General features: G+C 29.7%; 1 protein-coding gene across 4 annotated transcripts in view; it reads left to right on the forward strand.

Annotated features, from left to right (window-relative positions):
- The window catches only part of LOC107072268 (uncharacterized), a 497,052-nt gene that overhangs the window by 464,398 nt on the left and 7,643 nt on the right, over nucleotides 1–25,011 (forward strand). The window contains exon 1 of one of the 4 annotated variants that reach the window (XM_015332047.2): nucleotides 23,774–24,369. The exons of 1 other annotated variant lie outside the window; for it this stretch is intronic. The gene's annotated coding sequence lies outside the window, so the exon portion shown is untranslated. Of the gene's footprint in view, nucleotides 1–23,773; nucleotides 24,370–24,475; nucleotides 24,843–25,011 lie in introns of those variants that run through there. 2 more of the 4 variants (XM_015332048.2, XM_015332049.2) reach the window with 2 other exon arrangements.

Genomic DNA, 25,011 nt, shown 5'->3' on the forward strand with positions numbered 1-25,011 from the left:
ATCTCTGTATCACGATAAATATGACCTCTTTATTACTATTATGATCGAATTTTGAACGTACTATGGTGATAATGTCCATTCTCGTAGCTGAACGAACGTTGATAATGAATGACAATAGCTAGAAATTTGAGCTTATCGTGTTATCCGGCATACTATAGTAACATATGCTTGTTAAGAAATCTCTGATTCTAAAATTACAGAATACTAGAGTAGCGATCTCAAATGAACAATTTTTTGTTATAGTTTATGCATCTTGGTTATTTTTAATAAAGCAAAAATCCGATTTTGATTTCTATTACCTTTCATTCGAAGAATTATTCAAAATTTGTCATCTTTACATAATACATTCTTGAAAAGAATTAAAGTATTTAAAGTAAACCTAATAGGATAATATTTTTTTTTAATACAAAATTGTATTACACACGCGTATATATGCGCACGCGCGCGCACACACACACATACACAGAGTCATTCAGCTATAAACGACGAAGGGGAAAATGTTGTAGCTGCTAAAAAATTCTTAAATAGTTTACCAAGTTTCATAAAGTTTTAACTTAAAAAGAGACTACGTTCTTCCTTTTCTTCTTCGTTAGAAAATGTGAATCTTAAATTTTCTTATCTACAGCTGATGTCACGTGAACACTTATAGTCGAAACGGGAATATTTTTCGTGATTCAATTTACTTTCTCTTGGTAGAAAAGTCACTTCTCTCCTAATATTTTTTTTTTGTACTCCTTATAAAGATTTATAAATCTTATTGATCCTCCTAAAGTTTATTTGCGTATTCAGCTTGAAGTGCTAGGAAAAAGAAAAGTTTATTTTTATTGTGAAAATACAATATTTGATTACGTTTTATTTTAAAGTCACTGTTTTCATATTTTGTTGATCATAAGAATATAAAAAATAAAGATATAGAAAAAAATATGTGTTTTTATTTTCTACAATTTGTTAAGTTTCATAAAGTTTGAAAAATGATTTGAATAGGTTATTTTATCCAAAAATTCAAATAATTAATAAATTATATCACTGTAAATAAGTGTTTTATGAAAAATATTGAAAATAATTTATTATTCTACGTTGAAAGAAACGATTTATTTAATGGATTAACACGAGAAATGCGTTAAAACTTATGATGGTTACGCATTGGTAAAGCTTGTGATCTTTGTCGATGTCATCGTTTTGTTAGCTCTCCACGAGCATCGAATTTACCGAGGTTGACGTTCCAAGCGCGGCTTCTATACCATTTATGTATATACACACGTACACTATCATCGCACACACGTAAAAAGACACGCGCACGCACAGAAACGAACTAAGGGCGCAATAGTATTGTAGCTTTTAGAGAGCAGCGTTGTGTTAATGTCAGTAAAGTGTGTTGGATGAGTTCGCTGTCATTACATCTGTTCGCTGGCGGGCAATTCCTAGCGAAGAGTAAATTTAGATCTCTTAGTGCAAACAAAAATGCAGAACTCGTATCAGAAAAGGTCGGAGTAAACTTAAAGCTATTTCTAGTTTTCCAATATTTTTGTAAAAATGATGAAGATTCGGTTAAAAAAAAAAAAGAACATTTGTAATCACTCAAATGCACATACGTTTCTCATATATTCATATATCGTTTTTCTTCTTCTTTTTTCCACCTTTATCATCCTTTCCATCTCACTTTATAGCAATCTATTAGATATCTGCTAACATTCGTGGAATTTTCAAATATCAATATATCAAATATCAAATATATTATTTTTTTCTTCTTTTTATTCTCTTTTTTATGTGTTTGAGTCACTTCTCTAAAAACACCTTTTTACATTTATTCAATACTATCACAGAAGTCTCGTTTTTTTACCATCTCTCTGGAATCAATAGCACAAGATTTTTATCTTTTGTCACCTATTCATGTTATAGTCCATGCCTACCCACGGTGTTTGACTTTAGTAATTTGACGAAAACTATATATATATTAGCTATGCCCCACCACGTGTTGCTGTGGCAAAGACTGATTAAATAGAAAAGAAAAAAAAATCATGTGTGCAGATCACACGTGTTAGAAGTGAAACTATCAAAAAACTAAGTTTCGAGAAAATGAGACGAAGGCACAGTTTCAAGAGTAAGATAATTGCAGGATTTATTTATTATAATATTGTTACCATATACATTAGGGTGGGTCAAAAAAATCAATTATTTTTTTTTGTACAAGTGACACGGAAAAATGGATTGCTTGACACCTAAAAAAAATTCTCACCAAATATGAGCTCTTAATTTTAATAGGAAGATCCTCCGCATTGCAGTTTTTTATTTTTTTCTCAGTCCAATAGAATAAAACTCATACCTCATCATTAATTGATTGTTCAGAAAAATGTTGTAAAAGAATTTTGTAGGAAATTTATTGCTCTACAAAAAAGGTATTTTATTATATTTTTTCCGTAAACCTCACCACTTAAATGATATTAAAGATTTAAGTTTGATTATTTTAGGACAAATTTCATTTTTGATTATGAATTTTATAACTTGACAATAAATTACTATTATAAAATACGAAATACAAATTTTTGTAGGAAATAAACTGCTCTATAAAAATGGTGTTTTATGTTTTGGCGATTAAATTAGGCGTTCAAAAATATTCATCATCAAACTTTCATGTGTACTGATTTTAAAAGTTTTTTTTTAGATATTCGAAAAAATTCAATTTAATTTATAAGTTTTAAGAAAATTTACACGAATTTTAGTTTTTATCAACTGAGAAACTTCAAAATACTTTTCAAGTTTTTTTTTATGTGTAAGTATCTTTGTCTACATTTAAAAAAATTAATTGTACATTATTTATAGCTAAGTTAATTATTTATTAATAAAAAAGCAAAGTTTTTATTATAAATATATTATATTTTTCAGTTTTAGAGAAAAAAAATGTCCAATTCGTTATAAGAAAATTTTCAACTGAGTTTATTAATTTTCAAACAATTTTTTTGTTGCAAGTAGGATAATTTTTTCGCTGCTCTCTAAAAAAAAAGTTTGATGATGAATATCTTTTGAACGCTTAATTTAATCACCAAAACATAAGACACCATTTTTATAGAGCAGTTTATTTCCTACAAAAATTTGTATTCTGTATTTTATAATAGTCATTTATTGTCGAGTTATAATATTCATAAACAAAAATAAAATTTGTCTTAAAATAATCAAACTTAACTCTTTAATATCATTCAAGTAGCGAGGTTTACGGAAAAAATATAAAATACCTTTTTCGTAGAGCAATAAATTTCCTACAAAATTCTTTTACAACATTTTTCTGTACAATCAATTAATGATGAGGTATGAATTTTATTCTATTGGACTGAGAAAAAAATAAAAAACTGCAATGCGGAGGATCTTCCTATTAAAATTAAGAGCTCATATTTGGTGAGAATTTTTTTTAGGTGTCAAGCAATCCATTTTTCCGTGGCATTTGTAAAAAAAAATATTTGATTTTTTTGACCCACCCAAATATATATATTGGGTCTACAAGTAAGTTTCCAGCGTTTTTAAATAGATTGTGTCACGAGTACATTCCGGGCAGAATGTCACATCTCATGTGTCATTTTCGAAGCTTGTGTACTTGTTAACAACATTACATCATCATATTTGAGCATTTCTATCGACGAAGTATATTTTATGAAGCAAAAACAAGGCAAGTTACGTGCTAAATAAGCGTCATTTGCGGGAAGCACTGCTTTTATTCTTTAATATGAAGAAAAGTGCTGCTAAGGCCTATCATTTTCTTCCGAAAACTTACAGGGCGGAATGTATTGGTGAATCGACGTGTCGTGAGTGGTTCAAACGGTTTAAAAATAGTGATTTTGACGCTGAAGACAAGGAGCGTTACGGAAAGCCGAAAAATTTTTAATACGAGGAATTAGAGGCTTTGCTCGATGAGGATCCGTGTTAAATTAAAGAAGAACTTGCTTCATCATTGGGCATCACACAATAAGCCATTTCCCTGCGCCTGAAAGCTTTACGATTTTTTAGGAAAGTTGGAAATTGAGTGCCGTACGAGTTGAAGCCAAGAGATGTCGAACGGCGATTTTACATATCAGAAATGTTGCTGCAGCGGCATAAAAAAAGTCGTTTTTGCATCGTATTGTCACTGGTGACGAAAAGTGGATCTAATATGATAATCTTAAACGCAAAAAACATATGCAAAGCCTGGCGAGCCTGCCAAATCCACGCCGAAGCGAAATAGTCACATGAATAAGGTCATGCTGTGCATATTGTGGGATCAGAAAGGTGTTATATACTACGAACTGCTTCCGAGTGGTCAAACCATTAAAGAACCATTTTATCGAACACAACTAATTTGTTTGAAGCGGGCATTGGCGGAAAAACAGCCAGATAATCAGACCAGGCACGAGTCCGTAATTTTTCACCAGAACAACGCTCGGCCACATATTGCTGCTTCGGTCAAAAATTACTTTGATAATAGTGGATAGGAAATTCTGCCTTACCCGCCTTATAGACCAGAATTGGCGCCATTCAACTATCACTTGTTAGTGTCCATGCAGAACGCTCTACCGGAATGCGCTTCACTTCAGTAGAGGGAATCAAAAATTGGCCTAATATGTTCTTGGGATCAAAAGACGAGAACTGTTTTTATTCTGAAATGCACAAATTGCCAGAAAGATATAAAAAAATAGTATCTTCTGATGGACAATATTTTGATAAGAAATATGTAACCATTTTTTCAGTATAAACCCTTAAATTTTATTACAAAACGCTGAAAACTTACTTATAGACCCAATATATATATATAAATTTATTTTTATAAAACTTTAAAAATTTTAAATGACGTGAATCACGTCAGCGGCAATTGGGAATAGAGCTTAAAAATACATGAATTCACGTCAGCGGTCGCGAATGTGTTAAGAATGCGAATCGCTGATTGTCGCAAGAATGATCTCTCGCTCAGTTTGTTTCCATGGTATCATGCTTGTTTATTTATTTTCGTTACTTCGCATTTGTTTCTCATCTCGTCAATGTACAAGATCAGTTTTATTTATTGTCGAGTAATGGGCGGTATAACTTAAAATCTTTACCCTAATTCGTTTAAATGTCAAAAAGAAAAATGAAAAACTTATTTGTTAGAGATTCAAATAGCAGTGAACAATAACGCTTTTACAAGGCTTACATAGTCAGCTATGAGGAAGAAATCAGATTTCCTAGAAATAGAAATGTAAATAGAATTACATCGTTTGATTCCGATTCGGATATTGATGAGTGCAATCTTAGTGCTGCTGAATATAATGAAGATTCCATTGACGAGATTTTGCATGAATTAGTCATTGATGAAGAAAGAAGAACTGATGATACCGAGGAAAATATATAGTCCGGGAGCTAGCAACGTTTTCGAGAGGGAATTAGGAATAAGCTAATTTTTTGATATATCGTTCTTTTTGATTTTTCGGTTAGAGCCTGCACTTCTTGGCTGGCCGTAGGTCTTGCGTTTACTAGTGCGCATCCTACCTGTACAGGTAATAATCCTAGATTTTAATAGAATGTTAAGAAGCCTAATTTTTTATATATTGACTTCAGATAGATTTATCAAGCATAAATTTATTTTTGCCATGTACTTTTCTCATTGCTAAATATCTGCCATATGCGATTTTTTTTTAAATAAAAAATTAAAAGTATCATGGTATGCATGTTATTTTAATATTATGTTATTTAAGTATACAGAAACCTAAAATTAATTTTCCAAGTGTTTATTCGCTTGGTAAACCTAGAATAAGAACGACAAACTTATGAAAAGTATTGCAGTATGATGCTCGGATGCTGATTCGGAGAAATTATTGATGCGATTTCGCCAAATGCTTAATATTACAAAAATATAGTAGGCAGTTTGAAACTATTTAGAGTTCATGCAAATTACTAGCGAATCAATCATATATTAACATAAATGTTTTATGCACGATGCGTCAATTCCATGCTTTGAATTTATGGAAAGTGTAACAGCGAACTTAACACATTTCGTATATTTCAAACGGTAAACAGATATTAGAAAATAGTCTCGAGTTACAGGATCGGAAAATAAAGTCTCTAGATCTTCGTGAAACTTATGCAATTATGGAATTTGACGACATATCAATAACTTATCTTTCGTTTTCAGTTCTTCTTTTAGTATAAATTTCACTAGTAATATTTTTCACGCATGAATTTTACTCAAAGATTTTATCTTTACAATTGGTCGACTTTACCAATTGAAGTTCTACTACATAAAGATTCATACAGAGTGATTTAATATAAGAGAAAATTTGACCATCTTTTAACACTATTCCTACCAGGACCCGTCAAATGACCGCTTTTAAATTTTCAATTGGCATTTCCTAAATTCAACGTAAGTGAATCGCCTTTAAACTTTACGACTTTTCTTCATATATGTGTATGATACATTTTTCAATATTCACTTATTTTTTTATTGTTTATTTTCTAAAAAAATTAGTAGTCTGTCTTACCTACCACGACCGGTCATTTGACCGGTAGTACGATTTATACATTTTTGTAATAGTTTCTCTCTAAGACTCAATGCCAAAACTATAAAGTCGTTACAAACGAAAGGTAATTTAGTTGTAGCACGATTTTATCCGAGAAGTGCCTTCCAATAATCGAACTTATAAGAAAGTGCACAGAGGCAGAGTCATTTAGAGTGTTGGGATATAAATGAGAACTGTTTACTGCAAAGTTATATGCATTTTTTGCAATTCTGTATGCACGCGGCGCATATGAGGCTAAGAATATAGATATAGCACTTCTATGGAATAAAAAGTGGGGCCCGCCTTTTTTCTCAAATACTATGAGTAGACATGACTTTACGGAGATTATGAGATTTAATCGATTTGACGACAGAAATCAACAAAGCCAACGGTTACAAACCGATAAATTCGCTATAATTTCCGAAGTTTGGTACAAGTTTATTGACAACAGTCAAAATTGTTATAAACCAGGACCATATATTACTATTAACGAACAATTGTATCCAACAAAAGCAAAGTGTAGATTCACTCAATACATGCCCAATATACAGAACAACTTTGGTATAAAATTTTGGTTAGCATCCGATTTACGTAGCAAATATATAATAAACGGCTTTTCATATTTGGGAAAAGATGAAAGACTTATATAAAGAAACTACGGGAGGAGAATTTACAAAACAGGAATTTCTATTCTAATTGGCAGAAGAACTTGCCATCGAATACCAACAAGAGCACGGCAAAGAAAATCAACCAATACCCATCGCAAGTACAAATACAGGTTCCCGTAAACGAAAAACATTTCAGATAAGGTATTGTAAAGATAATAAGACGAAAAAAATCTGTCCAAAATGTAAAAAGTACGTATGCGGAAAATGTACAGTTGAGAAGCCCATTTGTAAAAAATGCGACGAAAAAGAATAAAATGTAGATTATGATCAAGATACTCTTGAATAAAAGAAAATATATTTTTATACTGGTAAAAATTTTATACTGGCTATTGGTCTGCATTTAATATTGAAAAATATAAGTTGTGAAAGTCATTTGACCGGCCGCGGTAGGAATAGGTATACGTGAAGTGTCGGTAGGAATAGGTTTAAATACTATTCGATTTTTATAGTGAATTTTCGAAAGAAATCAAAATAAATAATTAGAACGAGAACTACAAAAGCTTTTTGGTTTTTTTTTTTATATAAAAATATATTTTATTAAAAGATATACTTTTAATAGAAAAATAAATTTTTATAAAACGAAATAGTAGCGTAAAGATGATAGATAAATAAGTTTCGTTTTTCGAAAAAGAATTTTTTTGAAAAAGTTTATCATGGAAGAAAAATTGAGATTAATCTTAATAATTTTTTGTCACTTTTTAGTCACTTATTTTTTCACCCACAATAATGGCCTCCGAATATATCATCTTCTAGTACGAAGCGCCACTATAGTGACTTTCGCGGATAACAATATATATTCTACTTAATCTTCTTATTAATTATTAAAGTAAATTGTCTAAGTTAAAGTATACGTCTATCTTTCTTTTTTACTTTTGTAGAAAATCATTTAAACCTTAAGTCTATATAGTTAGATTTTCAGAATAAAAATTGCATATGTCGAAAAATGTGCATGAAATTTATAATGGTTTATTGATACAAAGGAAAACTGGGAGAAAAATTGATCCCTAATCCACACTAATGATTATAATGTTGTTATAAAATTATTTATATTACACTTTTTGTAGTAAAAATTAATGATTAATAAATATGATGAGTATCAAAAAATTAGCTATGAATGCATGAGTTATTCAGAAAAAAGTAGTTATCATTTATTATTTAAATTAAAATTTGGCCTTTAGTGTGTGACTAAAGGCGGTAAAGGTGAAGAAGAAATAAAACAAAAAAAAATATAAATATTTTATATTATAAGAATTAAATTAAATTTATTATTTAGTAATCGAGATATAAAGATATACAGGGTGGGTCACCACATTTTACCATCTAGATTTACGTTATTAGGTCACCAGATCTAACGTCTCTCGACTTTTTCTTATTGGGCTACTTAAAAAATAAAGTTTACGCTAAGCCTTCGACTAAAATGGCCGATATGAGGGATCGTATCGTCAATGAATGCAAGAAAATAACATCAGATACATTAAGAAACGTTAATGAGTCATTAATTTCTCGATTCTGAAAGTGTTCTGATGCAAATGGTTCACATTGAACCTTTTTTGTAAATAGACATAAAAATTAAAATATCTCCTAAAGTAATAATTTTTTTACATAAATAGGTTAATACTTTTTTGTAAATAACATGAAAGAGCATTAAATGATGCAATAAAAAATATATAATTCCGTTAAAAAAAATATTAATGACCTTCATATGTCCTTTACACGTCCACCTACAAAAAAAAAAGTACCATCAGTATGAACCCCTTTTAAAGCTATTCAACTCCATGAGAAACATTGTCTGCTACGCGTTATAATAATAACGTAAATCTAGATGGTAAAATGTGATGACCTACCCTGTATATAGAAAAGAGATGTGTTATATAATTAGGTATTGACTCTTACCTTACTAATCATTCGTCGTAACAGCATACGTCAAATTAATGCAAATGCGCTCTGCTTATCTTTTCTTTCACCTTTATATACATGACATCCCTTCAAAATATTCCTTATATTCTTTCTCGAAACTTACAAACAAAATGCAGTTAATACTGTCCAAGGAAGCGATCTCTTTCATTTTAAACAAACTCACACAACACTTATACGTATCTCACCGCACGCGACCATCAAAGAATACCTTTACTTAGGCCGTATTTTTATAAACGGCCAATCATTAACGCTTCCGGAAATATCATCTCACATACCTACGCACACACAATATTCTCACATCCCACAGTATAGAAATTAATTCAGTGCCCTTGCTTCGTTGTTTTTTTACTTTCAAGTATTATTGCGTCTAAGAAAACTTTCATCAATAGAAAACAAATTACCTCGAAAACGAATAAACTTCTGTTTGGTAAGTTAAATTAAAATAAAATTAAGAGATTCATGTTATTGTCTTTAGGTATTACGATTGTGCAAATATTGACAGGCATGTGTTGTTGAACAGGCAATCATTGGAGATAATTTCGATAATTAACAAAGAGAGTCCACAGCTTGTTATTTTAAAACATTTAGAAAACTTTATAAATTTATGTGGGTTTTTTAGGGTTACAGACCGTACAGACAGTGTTAAGCCATTGACTTCATAGGTACAACCGTTTTCTGGGCTGGGCGCGAATTCAAACCCAATAGATCACTGGATCAAGTCTCGTTCAGTTGACTTTTTTTTTAATTAATTAATTAATTTTATGTTTTACCTTCGTTATTTTATTTACTTTCTTCTTCTATTTTCCTCTAGTATGTAATATTATTTTTAATGTAAATTTGATAGCAAGTATGGTGTATTATTTTACAGAACGTGAATAGTTTCTTTTATTTAAAAATGTTTCTATTTTATTAGAAAATAATAAGAAATTTTATATTATGCAAATAATATAATTAATAATTATTAATTACATAGAATATAATAACTCTATTGTCGGCAATATTTTACAAAGAGAATGATAGATTATATCTAGATGATAGAAGATACATTAGAAAAAAAGAATTAGGTAACATAGGAGGATACATTGAAAGCAGCTAAAAAATTAAGTTCAAAAGCACTTGTAAATTACTATCACATGCTTTTTTATGTTTCTTTATGAAACGGATTTATTTTTTGTATGTTTTAATAATAAAATTCCAAAAACATGTATCGACCTAGGCATATAAAAATATTATATTTTAAAATTATTACATTTGATGTAATTCATAATTTTTAAATACATTATTTGCGTAATTAAGAATTTTATAACAATTTTTTAATAAAATAAAAACATTTACAAATAAAAGAAACTTTAAAAGTTGTGTAATAAAGATGAACCATATATAAAAATAATATAACATACTACAGAAAGATAGAGGAAGAAAGTAAATAAAACAACGATATTAAGAAATAAAATAGGAAACAGTTTTCACTTGACGTTACAAATAAATATATATAAATATACTTCATCTTTTCGCACGTTTTTTGATGGAAGTATTGTACTTGGTCTTCTTTTTATATTCTTTATAATTGTTTATCTACATTGGTGGAGAAAAGACGTCCTCTTTTTTTTACGGATTCCCTTGGATTCCTGACGGGATGCAATTTTATTTTTAAATGTTAATAAGTTAAATTGATTCCTATATCTTACAAAATGCAATGAACAGTCTCGCTTATATAACAGCTAAGCATTGACCACCGGTCTCATTTATCTATTTTTTTCATAAAAATTTATCCTTCTAGAATCTTCAAGTATTTCAAGAATTGTTTTCTGCAACGAAATCTTCAACTATTTCCAACATTCGATGGAACACAAAAGCGTGATCCTAAATATACAGAAGATTTCTTTATAGGCCTATGTTACTTCAAAGTGAAAGAACTTTATCATAAAAAAAAATTAAAAAAAAGATATTTGAAATGCAAAAAAATTAGTTATTATGGATTTTTAAACTCAGAACTACTATATACATAATTTTTTATTCGATAATCAAATGAAATGTTTCGCTTGCTTCTACTACAGACAATTAGTACAACATTTATTTTGTTATTTTATGTTAATTATGCTAGAAATCGTTATGAATATGGTATTAATTATCTCGGAAAGATTTAAAAATTAAGATGTATATGATATTTTATTAAAAAAACTAAAATTGTTTAGTAAAATGCTGAAAAATGAATATGTTACTTGAAAGTCACACGGGCCCATAGAGGGTTAATAATAAATAATAGTCGCCTATTTCTATTCATTTTTTTGTTTTCAAGGTCATCCAAAAGTCTTAGTATACTATAGTTTGTTGAATTCATATTAATACGGACTATAATACTGTAAGATCAAAAATATAGGATGCTATTTAAATAAATAAATGTAGCCTTAGAAAATATTAAAAAAAAAAATTTGTTTTACTTTTTTTTATTGCAGTGTGTAGTCAATCAAAAACAGAACAACTTTTGCTTAAAGTATTTTTTTACCAGGTTATCACAAGTACATGAAAAATAGTGAAAAGTGTTCTATGGGACATCCTGTATATATGCTTTACTCTCTGCTTCGTTTTAATTTTGACTTATTTTTTATTGTAATCATTTTCTGTTTTATCCTACTGATCTCATCGTCAGTCTTCTATCATCTCCAATTTATGCTCTTCAAAATTAATTTCTGGTAATAGTTGTATAGCCTTATAAAAAACTGATCATCTAATATTATGTTAGAGAAAGGAGTAATTGACAAAAGGTAATCATCTCGGTGTCATAAATATTGAAGTCTTTATTCATTTTCAGAATAATGGCTACTTCTCTGTCTTTTTCAAAAAATTCAAATTTTATTACTCGTTTCTTTTAAATCATTCTTTCCTATTACACGTTTGTGAAGTCTTTTATTTTACCAAATTAAATAGTGTGCAATATTCAATATAAATCAAGAAAATGTCATTACTTTTTTTTCCTTTTTTTTTCATTAAAATAAAATCTCATCTCAGAAATCTTCAGACTAAAAAAACATATTACCGATTAGGTCCTCAAAGTTCTTTGAAAAAAATACTTAAATTTGTAGAATTTATGTAGACTACTGTATCAGTCTTTTTCCGTTAGTTAATTAAGGTCGGCGATACAAGTAAAATAAAAAAAAATCGAATTTTTTTTTTCATAAATCGTTAGTTTACCATCTAAAAAATATGCCTGTAAATTTTTAGAATGAAATTCGCATTATTTATCGATTAAAAATTCATTTAAGTGCTCCGCCTCAACTCGGCACTAAACGCGAACGGTAAACTTTGAACGCGTTTTTCTCAAAACGACTTTTTTCAAAGTGGCGTGCCAGATAACTCAAAAAGTTCTCAACCGATTCTTATGAAATTTAGTACACATTTTCTTCATAGTATTAGCTTCTAATTGAACCTCAGAAATGCAACAAAAATTTTTAAAAAATTGCAATTTTTGACCCAAAAACCGTTAAAAAAAAAGGATCAAGAATGAGACTTTTCTGTCTGAGTCGTGCCAATTTACGATTCCTTGACTTATTGGTTTTTTCTTGGTCCAACTGGAAGATACATGTTTTATGAAAACGCTCCGACTCTTTTTTTTATTTGGAATTGCTGTAACTGAAGCTAAAAATCACGCTGCTTGATGCCCTTCGCCGCGAGGGCCTCAGGAAATTGGTTACTACGGCGGCCATTTGGAAAAAAAAATCAGATTTTTATATTTTAATATGTAATGGATAAACATGCTGAGTTTCAAAACGATTCATTTGTTTTCCTTCCATTTTAAATAAGCCTCTGAAAAACGGTCAAAATTTAGGCGTTTACATGTATCGCCGGCCTTAATATATTATTTATTAATTAGAGAATAGATTTTTTTTTATAAGAATTATTATTACCTATTTTTCACAATTCTTTTAATTAATTCTTTAGCATTTAAAATTAGTAATTTGTGTACCTATTCTCATTCTTATTATTAAATTGTATGTGATTTTTATTAAAATATATTAAATAATACATACCTTTTTATATAAATAAAAATTACAATTATATCAAAATAATTCTTATGTTTAGAAGCTTCCTCTACATATTTAACTTATCAACGTAATAATTATTATATTATTACTGTTTATTTTATAAAAGCGTATCTGTGATACAATTTTTTTCTTAAAGGTTTCGTACAGTAAAATTAAATCAAGAAAGAAACGTAACTTTTTCACCTAAGATTTTTTATATTGAAAATGTGAGCTTTGGTTTAACCTCAGTAATCGTAGAAATATTTCAGTAAATGAAAGAATAATTATTTAGGTGCCAAAAGTTGGGATTACGATTGAAATAACCTAATGTTTTCGGACGAAACTTTTGTTTACTCGCGTTTTTTTATTTGTCATTCCTCTGGTTTATCTATACTATTAGGTTGGTGCGTATGAAATGTCGGATTCTCTTTACATGCGGACGTTTGTCTCCCTGTTTTCGTTATACTTTTGTCTTTGGCATAACCTCATTCATAGTCGTATTGTCCATTGCCAGAGACTCATTTCAGCAAAATAGGTTTTCTCGAAGGTCTTCCCTTTTGTTATTTCTTTTGAGTTTATTGCCGATATGAATTCTGCCGACATTCGCGTCATTTTCTTATATGAGTACAAACTTGGTAATAGTGCTGCAAAAGCTGCACGCAACATAAACCAAGCGTTTGGGGAGAATACGGTTAACGATCGGAAAGTGCAGCGTTGGTTCGAAAAATTTCGGACTAGCGATTTTTCACTGCAAAATGAGCCGCGCGGAAGACCCAAAACGTCTGTGAAGAATGATGACCTGAAGGCTCTAGTGGAAGCGGATCCAGCCGTATCCACGAGGGAACTTGCTATCAGGATGAAAGTTGACCATACAACGATATTGAGACACCTTTCTGAGATTGGCAATGTTAAGAAGATGGACAAATGGGTACCGCACGCACTAACAGAGCGAAATAAGCTGGATCGGTTAAACGTATGCTCATCATTGCTAACCCGATTTCACCGAGAGCCATTTTTCGATCGGATCATTACGTGTGACGAAAAATGGGTTCTTTATGACAATAGAAAGAGGTGTGCTCGGTGGATTGAGAAGGATGAGGTTTGTGCCCATACTCCAAGGCCATCGCTTCATCCACGGAAGATTTTGATCACAGTTTGGTGGAACGCGGCTGGGGTAATCCATTATTCGTTCCTTCGACCTGGGGAGACAATTACGGCCGAAAAGTACTGCCAGTACATTGATGAGATGCACGATAAGTTAAAAATTGTACGCCCATCGCTTGTGAATCGGCATGGCCCGCTACTGCTCCATGACAACGCTCGGCCGCATACATCGCACAAAACAATTGCGAAACTGAACGAACTGGAATATGAAGTTTTGCAGCATCCACCATATTCACCGGATCTCTTGCCGACCGATTTTCATTTTTTCAAGCATTTAGAGCTGTTTTTAAGGGGCAAACACTATGAAAATGAAGACAGTCTAAAAAACTCGATATCAGAGTTTATTAATTCTAAAGACCAAAATTTTTCTAAGACAGGCATCTACGCTTTAAAATCTCGTTGGGAGAAGTGTATTGAAGCGAATGGAGCATACTTTGATTGAATAAACAGCTTTTGAAGAAAGATATGCAGTTTTATACAATCACTTAAGAATCCGACATTTCATACGCACCAACCTAATAATAGACTTATACAGCAAATTACTAATTATCGAATAATATTGCAAGTAGTCCTTTGTTATTCTAATAAATTAGTAGAAAGTATGCCTCTGACATTCAAAACAATTAATAGTGATGAATAAAAATGGATATTTTAATAATAAGAAAGTATGATATACATCGTTAGACACTTAATTGATTATCATGAATAATTACATGAAATATTTAAATTGTACAACTAAAAAAAATCTTTTTAACAGAGATTACATAGTATCAAATTAAGCCGACGATGATGGTGTATATAAGTTTTTATTTTAATCCTTTGAGTATCAAAGTCACCAAAAATCTCTATATAAGTGTTTGTAAATGTAAAGCTAATAAAATTATAGTTTTTATTATTTAGTTTAATGAAATAGTATTAAATTTTCCGTGTGTTTTTTCTCTATCACTTGTTTTAAAAATCAGTACAATATGTTAATAAAGCAGACTGCAAGAATGTATTGTTCTTAGAGGTTATAATGAATGATAGATAAAAAGCTAGATTATAGATTTAAGTATTATTATTTAACGCTATAAACGGTAGTATGTAAAAAGTTAAGAAAGAATTATTTAAAAAAAAATTCTTTGACAATACTTTCGACAATGACATCATAGTGAATCACAGAAATCGTTGACGGCAACATTAAAAATATATTTAAAATATTAATAAATTTTATGAGATTAGTATTGTCATTGTTCCATGAAATTAGTTTTTCAAAGCGATTTTTTATTAATATAACTTTCGTTAATATCTTATCTATTATTAATTTAGGACAAACGATGTCTTATACATTTTTATAATACTTGAAAATTAGTGTACTCTCACGATGCCATAAAATAAGGCATCTTTTTTACAAAATACTCAAGTTTATTTTAAATTGTTCCTTATTTAAAAGATTTTTATACTACACTATGTAATTATTAATATAATGTACCCTCTGTAGAAGTAATGTATTTTCTATGTGTAATTTAAAAATTATTAAATGTAATCAAGTAAGAACCTTTACGATATATATTTGTATATGAACATAAATTTACCTTGCAAAGCAATATTTGTTCTAATCTTTTAATGGTCGAAGAAAAAAATTTAGAAAATATGGGAAATCTTAATCTCATAAACTATCAAAAAGGTGTAGTTCTTGAATTTGTATTGAAAGTACTATATGTAAAGGTTCTTCGATCGATATTGAAATATTCATATTACCTAGTTCAAGGCAGTCGACAAATTTATTTGTGCCTATTGTAAGCTAAGGAAAAGTAGGTACTTATAGTCTTCGATTCTCTTAAATATGTAGAAGTTTATAAAAGTACGTCGATAACTTTTTACTTTTAATGCTCATCAATATTCAATTGTACTAAAAAATAAAAGATTACATATTTTTATATCATCGTTGTTATTGATTTAAGAACTATAACAAACCCTTTCAAGAAATTTATTCATTAGTATTAAACAATAAGTGTTTTATTTGAAAATTTTTTATATGGTTTTATAGCTTGATCCATGATACAAATATTATCGAATATTTATCGAAATCAATTTTCTTAGTGAAATGTGCTATAAGTGTTATTAAAACACTTTTTTAATTAAATACAGGAAAACATCCTATATTTTAATCATTATTACAGCCCTAAATATTTTCGTTCTACTCAATCTTACGAAATAAAATATTTAAAATAAAGCTATACTATATGAACACTAAAATTATCACAACTAGTTGAATGACCATTTTTTCAACTATCTCACAGAATTTTTTTCAAGTTATCGTAAATTTTTGTGAGATAAGTATTCTTATTATATAAAGGGTATATTTATTGTTATACATATACTATAAAATATATGATGTACTAAAGACGAGTTACTTGATTCGCTGTGGTATAAACAGGTACATATAAATCATCGATATATGTTTATTGTTAAAGGGCATATCAGATAGGGAAACCATAATTTTTCTCTAGATTACTTTTACGAACTTTCAAATTTATAAATATCTTATATTAGATGTCATAATAATATACAGTACGACAACAACCCTAAACACAAGGCAAAAATCACCAAAGAATGATTTACAGCTCATAGATTTACTGTTATAGACTGGCCCCCACAGTCTCCCGATTTGAACCCAATAAAATACCTATGAGGTTTACTAAAAAGAGCAGTTGCCAATTTCGATCATAATTCAAGAAGTATTATTGAATTGTGGTCAAAAGTAAAAGTCACTTGGGAAAATATTAAGCCTGAACAGTCCAAAAGTTGAATAGATAGATAGCATGCAAAGACGAATAGAAGCCATATTGAAAGCGAAAGGAGAGTATACGAAGTACTAAAATTTTAATTTTTTCAAACTCAAAAATTTGATCAATACAAGATTTGTTAATTTCATTTAATTTTGCTTAAAATGCGTAACATATTTAAATTATTTCTGTACAATGTGAACTATGAAAACTATATGTATGTATTAAAATAGAATATTTTCTTATATTTCTTATTAACCTGTATTGAATTATATTAAAATTTAAACACTGTGAGAATATTTATTCAATTGTTTAAGTCACTATATAATTATATTAATATGACATTAATATATTTAATACTTAATATCATATAAATTAAAAAATATTTCTCAGAGTGTAGCTCTATAATCTTTTCAGACAAATTGATTGTGAAATTTTGAAAGGAAGTTATTAGTATAAAATATCAGAAAATAAGCTCTCAAAGTATTTTGAAAAAATAATGTTAGATTATTTAAACGATGGTTACAAGTCAGATGATATTTTTCATTGAAATTCCAAAAAATTTTAAAAGAAGCAGATAAATAGTTAAAAGAGCTACATATTCAGGATCATATGCATGTTATATAGTTTACATCATCTCGAGCATAAGTGTAATAATGCATGTTCATATGAGCTAAGGAAAAAATATATTCCTAAATATGTCGCCTTTCTTCGAGTAACTTTCTATTTTTTCTCAGAGTTTTTTTATCTTTTATCAAAGTAGAAAAACAAGTTATTATAATTTCATAAATCAAAAGTCATATTTCAAAATATATAGCAAACTAGTTATTTGTCAATCCTGTTTCTCTATATATGTATATTATATATGTAAACAATATGACCTGAGACATCAATTTATGTAAAACGCAAATAAATATTATTTAAAAACATATCGACACAAGTGAAATCTCATAAAAAAGAACTTTTTAAAAATCTAGATATCTTTCTATAAAATTAAAAATGATGGAAATATTAAAATAGATTATAATTATTAAAAACTTATTGCTAGTAAATAGCTTATTTTACAAATAAGAATAATGAATAAAAGTCTTAAGAAAATGAGAAAATTTAGTATGAATGGAATTTAAATATTATTCAATTAAATAGAATAATTCATCTTAGAGGTTATACAATTTATTGCGTGTCACCGACTTTAAAACAACGCAACGATAAGGTATTGTTACAACGGAGAATGTATCGATTCGGTGGTGGAACTTGCGCCGAGTCTACGTCGAAATAGTCGTGTTAGTAATTGGTTATTCATAGAGCGAGGTCGTTTCTAATTTTCCATAAAGCGTAAACAAGTAAATGTAGTTTTATTAAACGAAAACATGAAAAGTAAACCATCGATTGGAAAATCATTTTCAAAAATCCCAAAGAAATTTCCACGAAAAATATTCCCATCAAACTAGTAAAACCTATTTTCGGGAAAATATATGGTAACTTAAAAGCAGCACTAAATACATTTCTAACATACTTACAGAATGTAAAGTTTTAAAACTCCTATACACAGAAAAAAAATATTGGTATAAAAAAAAACTTTCAAATAGATGTAAATTTTATGACAGAAACATTTTATTGTCAAAGAAATAAAATTTTATTTAAATAATAAAAAAATTTTTTGTTTGTTTTATAAGAGTAATTTTATCTACGCCAATCTACGTCAATACAGTTATTTTTTTTATTTTTTTAAATAGAACTTTTTTAGCCCTCCTTTAACTTCTTAGAATACTTTGAAAACGAATGGTGATATTTTGTGAGACGAATTTTTTTATCAATTATATAAAATTTTATTTCTCTTTTCATAAAATGCTCTTTTGTAATAAAATTTATATAAATTTAAAAGTTTAATAATCACAAGATAGGTATGTATTAGAATTTTGAAATATTGTATTACAAGAAAATATTGATTGATTTCGGTTGACAATAGAGATATGAATTCTATAGAAATTCACTGTTTTTTCTTATTTTATCTCTTACTACAGATATTATTTCTTTAAAACGAAATCATTAGGCTTTTTGTTGAGGAAATATTTGTCTTAAAATATACTATATTACAAAAATATCTATATAAGTAGTCCAAAGAGTTTCCGCTGATTTTTTTACATAACTTTTTTTTACCGCATTTTTATATTATTTTTAATAAACTTTATTTAATCAAATATATATTATAACAGGACTGAGCTGTCCTACACCCTAATCAGTACCGCCTCTGTTCTTCAGACGGGGCTGTTTGCAATTCGGGCCTGTGCCCGCAGTATCCTGAAAAGAGGGTATTATGGTAAACATATCTACATCTGTAGTAACAGCCACACCGCGCTCAGACTTGTACACAACACCGTGGTCAAGTCAGGGCTGGTATCTGTACTGCTGGTAACTGTATCGACTTGTTGACACGGCTAGGCAGTGTCAACAGAGTAAAGTTGCTCTGGGTGCCGGATCACAGTGGCGTTCAGGGCAACGAGAGAGCGCACAAGCTTGCCAGACTTGGAGCTTCACGGCACGATCCGGCGAACCGGTGCCCAGTCAGCATTTCATGGGAGCTTATGCGGAGGAGAACTACGAAGTGGGCCACGGACCGCTTCAAGGATCTCTGGATGCAATGCCCTGGTATGAGACACACAAAGGCCCTGTTCTCAGGGCCCTCGGAGAAGCTAGGTACCGAGTTGATAAACCTAGACCGAGCCCAGTTGAGGCTGGTTGTGGGACTGGTCACCGGGTACTGGCACTTTGGAAAACATCTCACGCGACTGGGCCTAGCACAAGACTCGGTCTGCGGCAGGTGCGGCGACGGGAAGAATACCCCCTACATCTGATAACTCAATGCGTTGGGCTCACGGACGTCAGAAATGATGTCTTTGGGACCACCGCTTACAACATTTTTGACCTAGTGGCCTCAGAGGCGGCCAGACGCTTTGCAAGGGAGTCTGGGCTACCCGCGGGACCGCTACGATCATAGGTTTTTCCCCGCAAGGGGCCCGGGCACAATGTTCCAGGGACTGAGCGCCCGGGTTAACAAACCTTACGAAAAAAAAAATATATTATAACATTTGGGTTAGCAACTTTTTGTGATTTTTTTGAGAATATCTTTATTGCCTACATGAGATTCTTCTATTGTGATTCCTGGAATATTTTGCAACAAAACTGCGACAAGTAATTTTCTTTGGCCTCTTTTGAAATCAATCTAAAACCATTAAGAGTGTTCTAAGGAAACCAAGATAAGTAGTTATTTCATGGTGTACGATCAAGATTATATGGTGGATGCTTCAAAACTTCCTAATCAAGCTCTTTCAATTTTTGTCTAGTTATAAAAGTTGTACGTGGCCTAATTTTGTCATGATAACACACAATTCCAGTTCTGTTGATCAATTATTTTTAATTGCTTAATGTAATCACGGTAGTTACTGATAGTACTAATAATCAATCGTTTGATTAGGTGGCATTAGCTCGTAATGTAAGGTATCTGAAGGTATTATGACTCATTTAAGGATGACATATTAAATCCACAATATTTAAACAAAACTTTTTTTTCAATTATTTAACTATTCAAATTTTATTTTTATTCTTTACATAAAGTTTTATTATTTCATACAAATTTAAAATATTTCTTAAACATTCAGTTTCCTACTTCTTTTATGATTTTTTCCTTTCTACTGACTAATTTTTTAAATCATTTTTGAATAGAATTTACGGGTTTTTAATTCAAAAAATGGTAAAGGTTATTTTGCCCTTCGATTAAATTTTGAATCGTGACCCTATATCATACATCACTTATGAAAATATTCATAAAGTATATTGAGATGTTCTTAGTCAATTCCCTTAATCCCTTTGATTTAGCACCTACCAATAACAACTTCTTTAGGTGTCTGAAATATTCTATTCGTTACTAAAAATTAGACAAATTTTAAGACAAAGATATTCAGAGACAGAAATCAGTACACATGAAAGTTTGATGATGAATATCTTTTGAACGCTTAATTTAATCGCCAAAACATAAGACACCATTTTTATAGAGCAGTTCATTTTCTACAAAAATTTGTATTCTGTATTTTATAATAGTCATTTATTGTCGAGTTATAATATTCATAAACAAAAATAAAATTTGTCTTAAAAAAATCAAACTTAAATCTTCAATATCATTCAAATGGTGAGGTTTACGGAAACAGTATAAAATACCTTTTTTGTAGAGCAATAAATTTCCTACAAAATTCTTTTACAACATTTTTCTGTACAATCAATTAATGATGAGGTATGAGTTTTATTCTATTGGACTGAGAAAAAAATAAAAAACTGCGATGCTGAGGATCTTCCTATTAAAATTAAGAGCTCATATTTTGTGAGAATTTTTTTAAGGTGTCTAGCAACCCATTTTTCCATGGCACTTGTAAAAATAGAAATAATTGGTTTTTTTGACCCACCCTAATGGACATATTACCATATACCATGAACCATATTACAATTAGGCCATGTAATAAGAAAATCTTTCAAACTGTTTACAACTACTAAATATATTAATGTAAAAATTTTTATATAAGAACTTTATAAAACTTATATTATTCTTGGAAAGAAGTCGTAACATACTTTAACTTAAATTAATATTTCTTATAATGGTATCTTTATTGGTCCATTTCAATGATAAATTTGATTGGCGATGGCGAATGCTGTTTCTCTTCTTATATAAAGGGTTATTTGTAACCAGTGGTACAAGCGAAAAGGGGGTGATTCTACATGAAAAAATTAATCAAAAATAAAGAATAACAATTTTTCGTTTGAGGTTTTGTTTTTGAGAAAATTTTCGCAAAATATGACTTTTCGTTAGGCTGCGTCAGTCACGGGTGACTGACGTCTAACTATTTTTTTCAAAACTGAGTAACGATTGTGGCCTGACGTGAATTTCCCTTAGAATTCGCTTGGCGCTCAACGTGTTAATCATGTCTCGTTATAACGGATCTCATTGTAAATCATTGTTTCGATTGAAATTATGTTGATAAACACTACCAATATCACGGAAGTGTTTTTCTATCTTTTTTTTTTACTATCCGACTTTTATTGCAAAACACTATCAGTATCGATTAGTGTTTGAAATCAAATCTTATAAAGACCATAAATTTTATATTTTGTTATTTTTCTTAATATTCAATTTCGGTTTAACAAAATCCGGTGATAAGCTTATGAAATAAAATATTATAGAATAACACGTTGAGTGTCACGCAAATTCTTAGGGAAATTTCCGCTAGGCCACAATCGTTACTTAGTATTGACAAAAATAGTTGGACGTCAGTCACCCGTGACAGACGCGACTTAACGAAAAGTCGTACTTTGTGAAAATTCAAAGTCGATTTTCTCAAAAACAAAACCTCAAACGAAACATTGTTATTCTTTATTTTTGATTTATTTTTTCATTTAGAATCACCCCCTTTTTTCTTGTACCACCAATTACAGATAACCCTATATATATATATTCTTCAAAAGGAATTAGAAAGTATATAATTTTATTTTCTATTTAGAAAGAGAGAGTGAAAAAAAGTAGAAAAAGAAATAAAAGGAAAATAAAAAAGAAAAAATTATTCAATGATCTGCCACTACACAGTAACTCAATTTTCTCGTATCTTGATAGTCAGGGTGTATTTTTTATCGTAGGTCTATTAAGTTTATGACTATAAAATACGCTTTCGTTTATTATCTTTTATTTTCTTATAAAAAAATTAATCAAGCAATAATTTTTTAATTACAATAACTTATAGCAGCGGCTCTTAAACTATTTTTATTTATAATCATGTCTCTCTCTCTCTCTCTCTCTCTCTCTCTCTCTCTCTCTAATTAAAAAAATTTAAATTACAAATTCATCTATGTACAAAAAAAGGAAAACAGCATTCTACAAAGTTTATATTTTATTATATAAATGTAATACGCACCATCCTTGATAAAGTATGTATAAATTATGAAAAGAAATAAAAATTGAATAAAAGTGCTCATAACATTATAAAAAAATTTTAACAAAGGAAAAAATATACAATTTTAATAATATTATTAACAATAAATATAAATTTTTTTATAGTAGGAAATAAAAAAAAAATTAGAAAAAGGGAAAAAGCTTTAAAATCATTTTGTGATCTTTTTAGGGAGGGAGCCCGCATTTTTAGAACCATTAATTTATAGAAAAACGCATTTATGTTCCATCATTTTTTATTCTCTAAATTTTCGTTGAGATCTTTATTCGTATCAATTATTCGTTGCATCATCAAAATATCCAAGTCGACTATTTAAATAAATTGATTCTATAATTGCATTTTGCATCGATAGAATATAAAATATATCAACGATCTTGAACTTTTCTAATACTTCAAATAAATACAAAAAAAAACACTACAAAAGTCAAATATTAGATGATCTAGATAGTAAAAATCGATTACAAATATAAAAAATGTAAGAATAAGAAATAAAATAATAGGGGAAAAAAAGAAATAAAAGAGTTCAAAGCGGTTACCAAGTAGAAATGAGATGATACTTCACTAATCGTCTAGCTACGATACCCTCGATTATTTTCCGGTCAGCAAAAGATGAGAGCTGCTTCGTATCTCTGTGAGCGGCGTTCGTTGTAGTCCCATGATTCCACGAGGCGGAAGCTGTTTATTAACGTGAGGTAATGATGATGATGCCAGAACGACGACGAATACCCAGGTCACCGACAACGCAGAAGCCAACGGAGCCGATACCGAACAACATCTTATATTCGAGAGCCAAGCATACTTGCTGCTTACTCATTAACGTTCATTAAAATTAATTCTTACAATAAAAAAAAGTAACAGAAAGAAGGAGTGGAAGTGAAAGAGAAAATTAAGAAAGAAATGTAAAAGAAGAGAAAAGAGGAACTCTAACACGAATAGGTGTCAAAAAAAAAAAAAAACGGAAAACTTTAAGAATTAAAACTCTACCTATTAATTGAAAGTTTCGATTAAAAGGAGAACTGCAGGACATTGGAAAGTGTGGATGGACACGGAACTCCACAGAGAACATGTGCTATCTCTGTTAAATTCAAATTAATTCCCAACGAACTAAACCTTTATCGATATCTTCGAAACGTTAACGACCTACGTCGTTTACAAGTTCTCATCAGAAACTCCTCGCTTTTCGGTGTGTTATTATGGCATAGTTACTGCTATTTGTGGCTTTTTCCTAAAACGAAATTTACTGACTGTAATTAGAACGAAATTTTGGTGTTACATTTTATGGGTATTCTCGTTAGAATACGAATTTTCTGTGGAGAATGATATTCTTTTGTAAAGAGGAAGTGAAAGTAAGTTTGTTTCGATTATAATGTTTTTTATCGATTTTTTAAATTTATTTAAATTTATATTTTTTGTTAAAGAATTGAAGGAAAGAAAAAGTCTAATATAAATCTTGAGATTTATTTTTACTAACATATCGATCTCTGTAAGTGGATGTTCCGTTGATCATCAATGAATCATATTGCTACAAATAAATTTAGTCTCTGATAGAGAATTAACAAAGCGTTCAATTAGTCTGCGACTGTTTTTTTGTACTGTGTTATCTCGGTGTGTGTGTGTGTGTGTGTGTAATATTTGATATGTGACGTCAATTAGATTAATTCGTTTATCGTGAAAAGGATTGAGTAACTCGTATAATATGGCACCCGAAGTTATGTCTGTCAATGATTTGACTTGATCTTCCCGTACTCGTGATAAATGTAATATTAATATTTATAGTTACTTTGAGTGATTTATATTTCAAATGAAACTTTTTAAAAAAGTGAGAGTTATTTGTTTTTTTCCTATAAATCGATACTTAATCTCTTATTGTCAACATACTTTTTAAAATAATTCTAAATAGCACGCTATTTTTTTATTTTTTATATCTTTCTTATTCGAATATGAACATAATTTAATCTTATATTTCGTCTTTCTAGTTTTTATGCGCT

The sequence above is a fragment of the Polistes dominula genome, unplaced genomic scaffold (genome assembly GCF_049000335.1).
Source record: "Polistes dominula isolate Pdom_NZ unplaced genomic scaffold, Pdom_raw_medaka contig_21, whole genome shotgun sequence".
Lineage (NCBI taxonomy): Eukaryota > Metazoa > Arthropoda > Insecta > Hymenoptera > Vespidae > Polistes > Polistes dominula.